Genomic DNA, 7,333 nt, shown 5'->3' with positions numbered 1-7,333 from the left:
TGAGGCTCCTCCCGACCCGAACGCGGCTCACCGAGACCGGAGGCCGCTACTGCCTTACAAGGCTGCCGAAGGCACCGCCGGCCTATGGACGCGGCTCGACCCAGGGCGCGGTCGTCTGTGGAGCTGTGGAGCGTGGGAACTGGGTGGAGGTTGGGGAAGAGCGAGTGGGGCACACCTGGCCCTGGGGCGCCGGGCGTGCGTACAGTCACAAGAGGGGAAGCTGAGGCTGGTGGCGAAGTCGCAGCTTTCACTGAGCTTGTGATTCCTACCTGGCGCCCACCGAGAGCTTGCTTGATGCGTGTGATGAGCTGCTGGCCGCTCCGGCTACCTGTATGAGAAAGATCCTGAGAGTCTCTGCTGATTTTCCTTCTTCCTTCTAGGGATGCTTGCCACGGGATCTCTACCCTGCTGACTCTGTGGTGAGGTCATGGCCGCACTGCCTCAGTAGAAGGTGACTCTACAGAAGATTATGGGGTTGGTAAGGTGGTGCACAGCGGGTCTGGAGGCAGAGGCGTTGGTGCAACAGACTCCGTAGTCCTCCAGGTTGTTCAGCCTCTGACTTCAACTGAGGAGCCTCTAGAGAAGTCAACCCAAAGAGGGGTGGGGTGGGGGGCAGTGGTGGGTGTCTGACAAATTAACTAACTCTCGAGGTAACCTTGCTCCAAAACTTCAAAACGAGACCCACCTGGGCACTTGGAGCAATTTTCCCCTTCCCCGTGGTGGTCTCTGACCCCTCAATCCCTCAGACTCCCTGCTATCTTCAGCTACTCAAAAATGACTAAAAGTCACTTGTAATTCTTGCCCTCCTGCCAAATCCCACTATAGAAGTCACAGGACTGTGGGGGTGTGAGGAATGGAGAACCAGACCCAGGCCCTCTTCTGTCACTCAGCTCTTCCTTATGCGGTCCTAGCTTGGCCGCTTGTCTTATATCCCAAGCCCTGTCATCCCCTGGAAATCAAAATGTAAGCAAAGTGCTGAAAACTGGCATTCATTGTTATGTTCCTACTAGCATATTTTCAAAAGGTGACTACTCTCTAATTTTGTTTATTGTGTGTGTGTATATGCCTGCTGGTCAGTACATGCACCACGCGCAAGCCCTCATAGACCAGATTGGTCTGTTAGGTGCCTTAAAACTGGAGTTACAGGTAGTTGTGAAATGCTCAATGTGGGTGCTGGGAACCAGACCCAGGCCCTCTGCAGGTTTGTATCAATTTGTATCAATATTATAAAGTTCTGGAGGACCTGCTGTTAACAACCATGGTCCAAGACGTCAGCTTGATGGGCCTTAGGGTTGGGATTGGGTCTTCTACCTGACCCTCCTACAGCATTGCAGCTGCTGAACCCTCACAGATCTCATCTGCAGACAGCCTGTACAGGGGACCTGCATCAGATCTGTGTGAAAGTGCCTCTGGTGAGCATCCCTCATAGGGACCCAGCAAAACACCCCTGCTGGGATGATGATGGGCCCTCAAACTCACTACATTTGGAACCTCAAAAGTGTGACCTATACGTAAACAGGGTCTTGGTCTGGGGGGCATAATTCCATGGAAAAGGCTTCTTCCTACCAGAATTTCCAGGACCACAACAAAGGTGAGGAGTGTCTGCATATGAAATTAATGTCTGTATCTTCAGTTGAAACCTTGTCCTAGATCATCCTAGTGGACCCTAAATTCAGTAACGAATGTGTGTCCACGTGACCCCGACAGTATCAGAGCACCTAAGCAGACCACTGCGTGCAGGTCTGGGTTTCCAGAGATGCAAATGCTGCAGACCAAGGTAAGGTCCAGTGGTCTTCTTTGTGATCCAGGCGTAGGGAAGACACCCAGACCAGAGCAGCAGCCTGACCTAAAAGGGTTCTATTAGAACAGCATGGAGTTCAGGGAGGGAACAAATGATCATTGGTAACCTCCAAAGTCTGAGGACAATGGCTGGGGCATGGGAGCTCTGCTGAGTCCTGGATAAGGTCAGAAGGATGTGGCAGAGGAGACTGGGACACTGGCAGGTTTACAGCTGGATTGCACAGGTATTCCTGTCTCCTCCAGGGAGGGCCGCAGCAGTCCATGAAGAACCTGCTACAGGAGTCCCCATCACGGTCACACAGAGACCGGAGGAGCCTACTAGGTGTAGTCCTAGTGGGCTTGGAAATGCAGCCCACTGTGGGGGAGCGACTGGTACCTCAGGGTCGCTAAGAGGACAGCTCCAGGGATTTGTTACGGCCCAACAGGAGGCTTTGTTGACAGCCTTTGTGTCTCTCTGAAATCCTGAGGTAGGATTTCCCTAGCCTGGAGCTATATGTCTCCCAAGCCAAATCACATCTCTTTGTGGGTATAAGCAGGCAGGTGTGGTAGACCCTATATATGTAGCTCCCTAGTCCTTGCCATCATTGTGGGGACCAAGCAGGCTGGTGACATGGGTGGAAGGGGCCAAGGCTCAACAATAAAAGAACACTAAAGGCAAAGGCTGCCTCTGGGTGGGTTAGAGCCTCGCTGGCCATGGAGTTGGGTCCTGCTTTCCAAGCACACACAGGGATGTGTTCAGGCCTCAAACCAAGACGGTTCCCAGAAAGTGCTAAGGGTAGCTGGGCTGTGGAGTGCGGGGGGCTGTCCTGAGGATGAGGGACTGTGGGATGCTCTTACTATTGGGGAAAGCTTGGCATATTTCAAAGCATCATGGACAGATGTGGCCGCTACTGGAGATGCCAGGGAGCCCCCACCAATGGTGCTCACTGGCAATGGGCCATGAGCAGGTTTCAGCCCCTCTGTGGCTGTCAAACATGAGCTAAGCCTGGCAGCTAGACTGAAACCAGGGGTCTCATGGCTCTGGGGCCTGCGTCGAGGTTAAACTCCAAGGGAAGAGAGGTGTGCCTAACCTTGGGGCCCTGCCACCCCTCTGCTCAGTGTGATGCTGGTAGTGTCCTCCAACCTGCACACGACCTGAAGATGGCAACGTGTTCTTCCTGTGTACCACTTACACTTTTCTACCCACATGGGGTCACATTTAGAGACCCTGAAGCAAGGCCCTGCTTTGAGCCTCCACTTAATTTCTGTCCAGCACTGCTCCATGCAGAGAGCTTGTCTAGAGTCACAGGCAGGGTCAGGTGGTCACTGAGCTGCAATGTAGCCCAGCCAAAGTGTCACAGAAAATTCTATTAACAGGTGAGCTTCTCCAAGCCTGGGATTCTGTTGACTGCCCCCCTTACCAGCCACAGTAATACTCTAGTTGACTTTGACCCCCAGAAATCCCATCTGAGACAGAGAGAAAGCACATTGGAGGCAGCTTGGCCCACAGAGAACACAGAGCTGGGCAAGTGGCCCTCCCACTGGGAGGCATCTGAGCCAGACTGACAAGGTCTTCTCACCTTGCCAGAGGTTCTCACTGAACTTCTTCATGACAAAGTTACATTTCTATATTTCTCACTTATGAAAAACATTTATACAGTCTATTAACTAAATTATCACATGTTGTTTTTCAGCTATAACTCTACAAATTTAGTATTAAAATGTTTCAAGTTTTAAGAACCTGAAGTTTTGCTTCTTTTGGCTGAAAACATTCTTGACCATACAGCCTCAAGGCTGTGCATAGTGTCCCTCTCCACAAGAGATAACTCAGCTTGTGGGGATTACATTTGTAACCATGAAAGAAACCTATGGAGACAAAATGTGGCTCAGGTGGGCTGTAGACATCCATCCTGCTACAAAAAAGTTGTCAAGAGCTTCTTTCTTCCAGGGTGCACACACTGAAATTTGCCTATGCAGCTTTGTCCTGGGATTCCAGTACCCTGGTCAACAGTAGGATCTCAGCCCAATGGAAGATGCGATCCAAATGGAGCTACAGTAACCTGTTGTGGTCAGGAAGTCTCCATCCCTGCAGGAGGGGGCACTGTCATCCAGCTCCTCCTTTCCTACTAAGCCCATAGCAGTGATACAGAGAATGCCATCTTTGTACTCTACCCCATGTGGTGGACATCTACTACGTCCTGACAAAAGATCACCCACCTTCCTGTGTACAGAGAGGGAGGACAGTACTGAAGGCCCCATTGTATAAAGTGTGTGGTTCACAGCCCACCCAATAACAGAAGGAGCCTGAGTGTGTCTGAGCAATGTTTTGCTCATGAGCAATATTTATAAAGACGTGTAGTCTTTATTAAGACACGTGAATAACTGTCGCAAAGGGCCTCCCAGCAAGATGGAGTTATCTCTTCCTATGAAATAACACAAAACAGATGTCTGAAAGCAAGACAGCAAAGGACTACAGTCTCTGAAAGATGAACACCTAACTCTAAAAGCTACACTATGTGGATTAGAGTGGAACCCCAGGCAGTGATCTCCATGTAGAGAAAGCCATGAGACCTGAAGAGGGAATGCCATAAAGTCCTTCAAATGTTCAGCTGAGCACAGATCTCAAAGGGAAAAGCATCTAATCCTGAAGACAAGAGCATGTCAGAGACAGCAGGGCTAGGACAGACCTCTCTCTGACAAGTCAGGAGGCTTAAAACTCAGGGTCACTAAAACTGAACTGCACGAGTGTGTGATTTCACACAGGAACAGTCACCCCTGAATGAGCACCACTCTGGTCTTATCCAAAATTTAATAACGAGGTACAAAAAGACCAAACTTTTTGTTTGTTTGTTTGTTGTTTTTGTTTTTTGAGGCAGGGTTTCTCTGTATTGTTTTGGAGGCTGTCCTGGAACTCTCTCGGTAGACCAGGCTTGGTCTCGAACTCACAGAGATCTGCCTGCCCCTGCTTCCCGAGTGCTGGGATTAAAGGCGTGTGCCACCAGCGCCCAGCAAGACCAAACTTTTTAAACATATCACAGAATAATAATACAGAATATAGAAATAATTAACTCCAAGAAAAGGTAAGCTTCACATATTAGGCAAAACAGCAAGAAAATTTGACCCATAATTAAGACACAAACCAATTTCCCGATCCTAGATAAGCATAACAGCATTTTTAAAATATCTTAACTATTTCCTCCTATTAGGAAAATACAACAATCCAATTTAATGTCTAGAGGTGAAACTGTGTGCATATGATGAATACACTGGATAATAAAGTAGATTTTCAGGACAGAAAGATCGTCCATGTGAGGCCAGAGTTATATCAACTTTTCACAAGGAAAAGAGGAGGAGACCTGGATGATCACTTGGGTGATATGGGGTTTCGGAAGAAAAGCAAAGCAAGGTGGACAGTTATGTAGTTGTCCTCTGGCCCAAATGCACACACACACACACACACACACACACACACACACACACACACACACACACACACACACACACACCAGACCGCAGAGACAAAGACACAGCCAGAGAATATGCAAGAAAATGGATATAAATGCATTATAGTACACTGTTAAATGGAAATCTTTAAAGTATCCATGGAAAGGAAGTAAAGCCCTGACCTGGACCTGGACATCAGGTAAGAAAGTCTGTACCATGACAGCTACCAGAGACGGGCTCATGGTGTGGGTCCTGCCCACACGCCTGTGCTCAGACGCTGAACCTGCCTACATATATTGTTTCTCACATGACATCCACACGCTCACAAAAAACTATGTCCCTAATACATGCTCATGAATAAATTTCAACACTGTAACAGCAGTCAGCTACAAATACCCTCTGTCTCCCTTCCCAAATGGCACTGTACAATCACCTGAACAGCTGAGGGGGGTACAGTCCATGACACTGTTTTCCTCTGTACGTTCCCACTACAGTACAAACTGAAGACAAACAGATTAAAATTATCATTATCCTTTATCCCAGGCAACATGATCCAAAATATATAAAAACTAATAAACCAAGGTTATAGAGGAAATAGTATACAGAACTCAATTTATATTTGCATATATTAAGTCAAAAGCAATATATTATTACAAAATTATTCAGCTCATAATATCATTGAAAACAATGAAGTTAGCCAGGCAGTAGTGGTAGTAAACGCCTTTAATACCAGCACTTGGGGGTCAGAGGCAGGCAGATCTCTGTGTGTTCCAGACCAGCCTGGTTTACAAGAGCTAGTTCCAGGACATCCTCCAAAACTACACAGAGAAACCCTATCTCAAAAGACAAAAAGAACAAAAGAAAACAATGAATTTAACAAAACTGGCACAAAATTTGTATATAACTTAAAAAGATAGTTGCTCAGAGAAATGAGACATCTATTTATGGTTTATGGATTAGAACACAAAATATTGTTAAAATTGTAGACCTCCCACATTCCCTATTGAATCCTCTTTAGGCTTTTTAAAAGTGAACCTGAGCGGTTGGTCCTAAAGGATATATGGGAATTTATAGTGCCCAAAATGATTCTGAGTATAAGTCAAGGACACAAGAATTCCAATTCCCTACATTGCCACCAATATTTGATATTTTTCTGGGTTTTATTATTTTTTAAATATGTAATCACCCTAGTGGGTGAGAGATGGTATCTTGTCATAATTTTAAAATAACTTTTGTTGATCTTGTTCTGTGTGAGTGTCATACATGTAATTCTGATTATTGTAACTCCCCCCTTTTAGTCTCCCTTTTTTTCTAGCTGACCTTGAAATCAATAACCCCCATGCCTCATAATTGTTTTTTAGTATCTTAAGACAATTCTACATTTCTGGAATAAACTTTAATCGGCTGTGGCATGTAATACTGTATTTACAGTACCAGACTCAAGATGCTCCTATTTTGTTCATTTTTTCAACAGCATTAATACTCCTATTCATTGGAAATAGCATTGATGCTTCCATTTATGTTTTGGTTTTTCCAGATAGGGTCTCTCTGTGTAGCTCTGGCTGTCCTGGAACTTGCTCTGTAGACCAGGCTGGCCTTGAACTCACAGATACCTCTGCCTCCAGGGTGCTGGGATTACAGCTGATGCTTCCAATTATGGAAAATGCAAATGGATTAAAGATAGAAAGCTAAGTTCCTTCTTCCTCTGCCATCCTGAGACATCTGAACTTTAGTCCCACTGGATATGAGAAACAGGGTGGACTGAGGTGAGGGGATATTTGTGGAGGGTGGCCTGGAAGTGATGATGACACTGTGTCTACAACACCCTGACAAAGCTCAGGTATGTGATATTGACCACGATATAGGGCGGCTGAGGAGTGCAGGGAAAGGCGTGCAGTATGAAATACATAGCCCTCTCTATCCATGACACTCCCCATAATGTTCACCCAGGTGAGAGCCTCTATGCTCATCACACATGCACAGGATCTCCTCTGTGTGAATTCAGTGAAACCCGAGGAGGTGTGGCTTTTGGAGAAAGGTTTTTCACATTCATCACATTCTCAGGAAAACCAGGTTTTCATTAAAAATATTGACCTAAGGCACTTTTGTT

At 46.6% G+C, this 7,333-nt stretch overlaps 1 long non-coding RNA gene across 1 annotated transcript; it reads left to right on the top strand.

Annotated features, from left to right (window-relative positions):
• Positions 1-32: 32 nt before the first annotated feature.
• LOC121144301 lies at positions 33-6,640 on the top strand. The gene is made up of 2 exons (XR_005881626.1): positions 33-1,777; positions 2,044-6,640. It is a non-coding gene; the product is annotated as an uncharacterized LOC121144301 (long non-coding RNA).
• The last annotated feature ends 693 nt before the right edge of the window (positions 6,641-7,333 follow it).

The sequence above is a fragment of the Mesocricetus auratus genome, unplaced genomic scaffold (genome assembly GCF_017639785.1).
Source record: "Mesocricetus auratus isolate SY011 unplaced genomic scaffold, BCM_Maur_2.0 Super-Scaffold_100015, whole genome shotgun sequence".
Classification (NCBI taxonomy): domain Eukaryota; kingdom Metazoa; phylum Chordata; class Mammalia; order Rodentia; family Cricetidae; genus Mesocricetus; species Mesocricetus auratus.
Note: the sequence above shows the minus strand (reverse complement) of the source record. Positions and strands in the feature narration are given on the sequence as shown.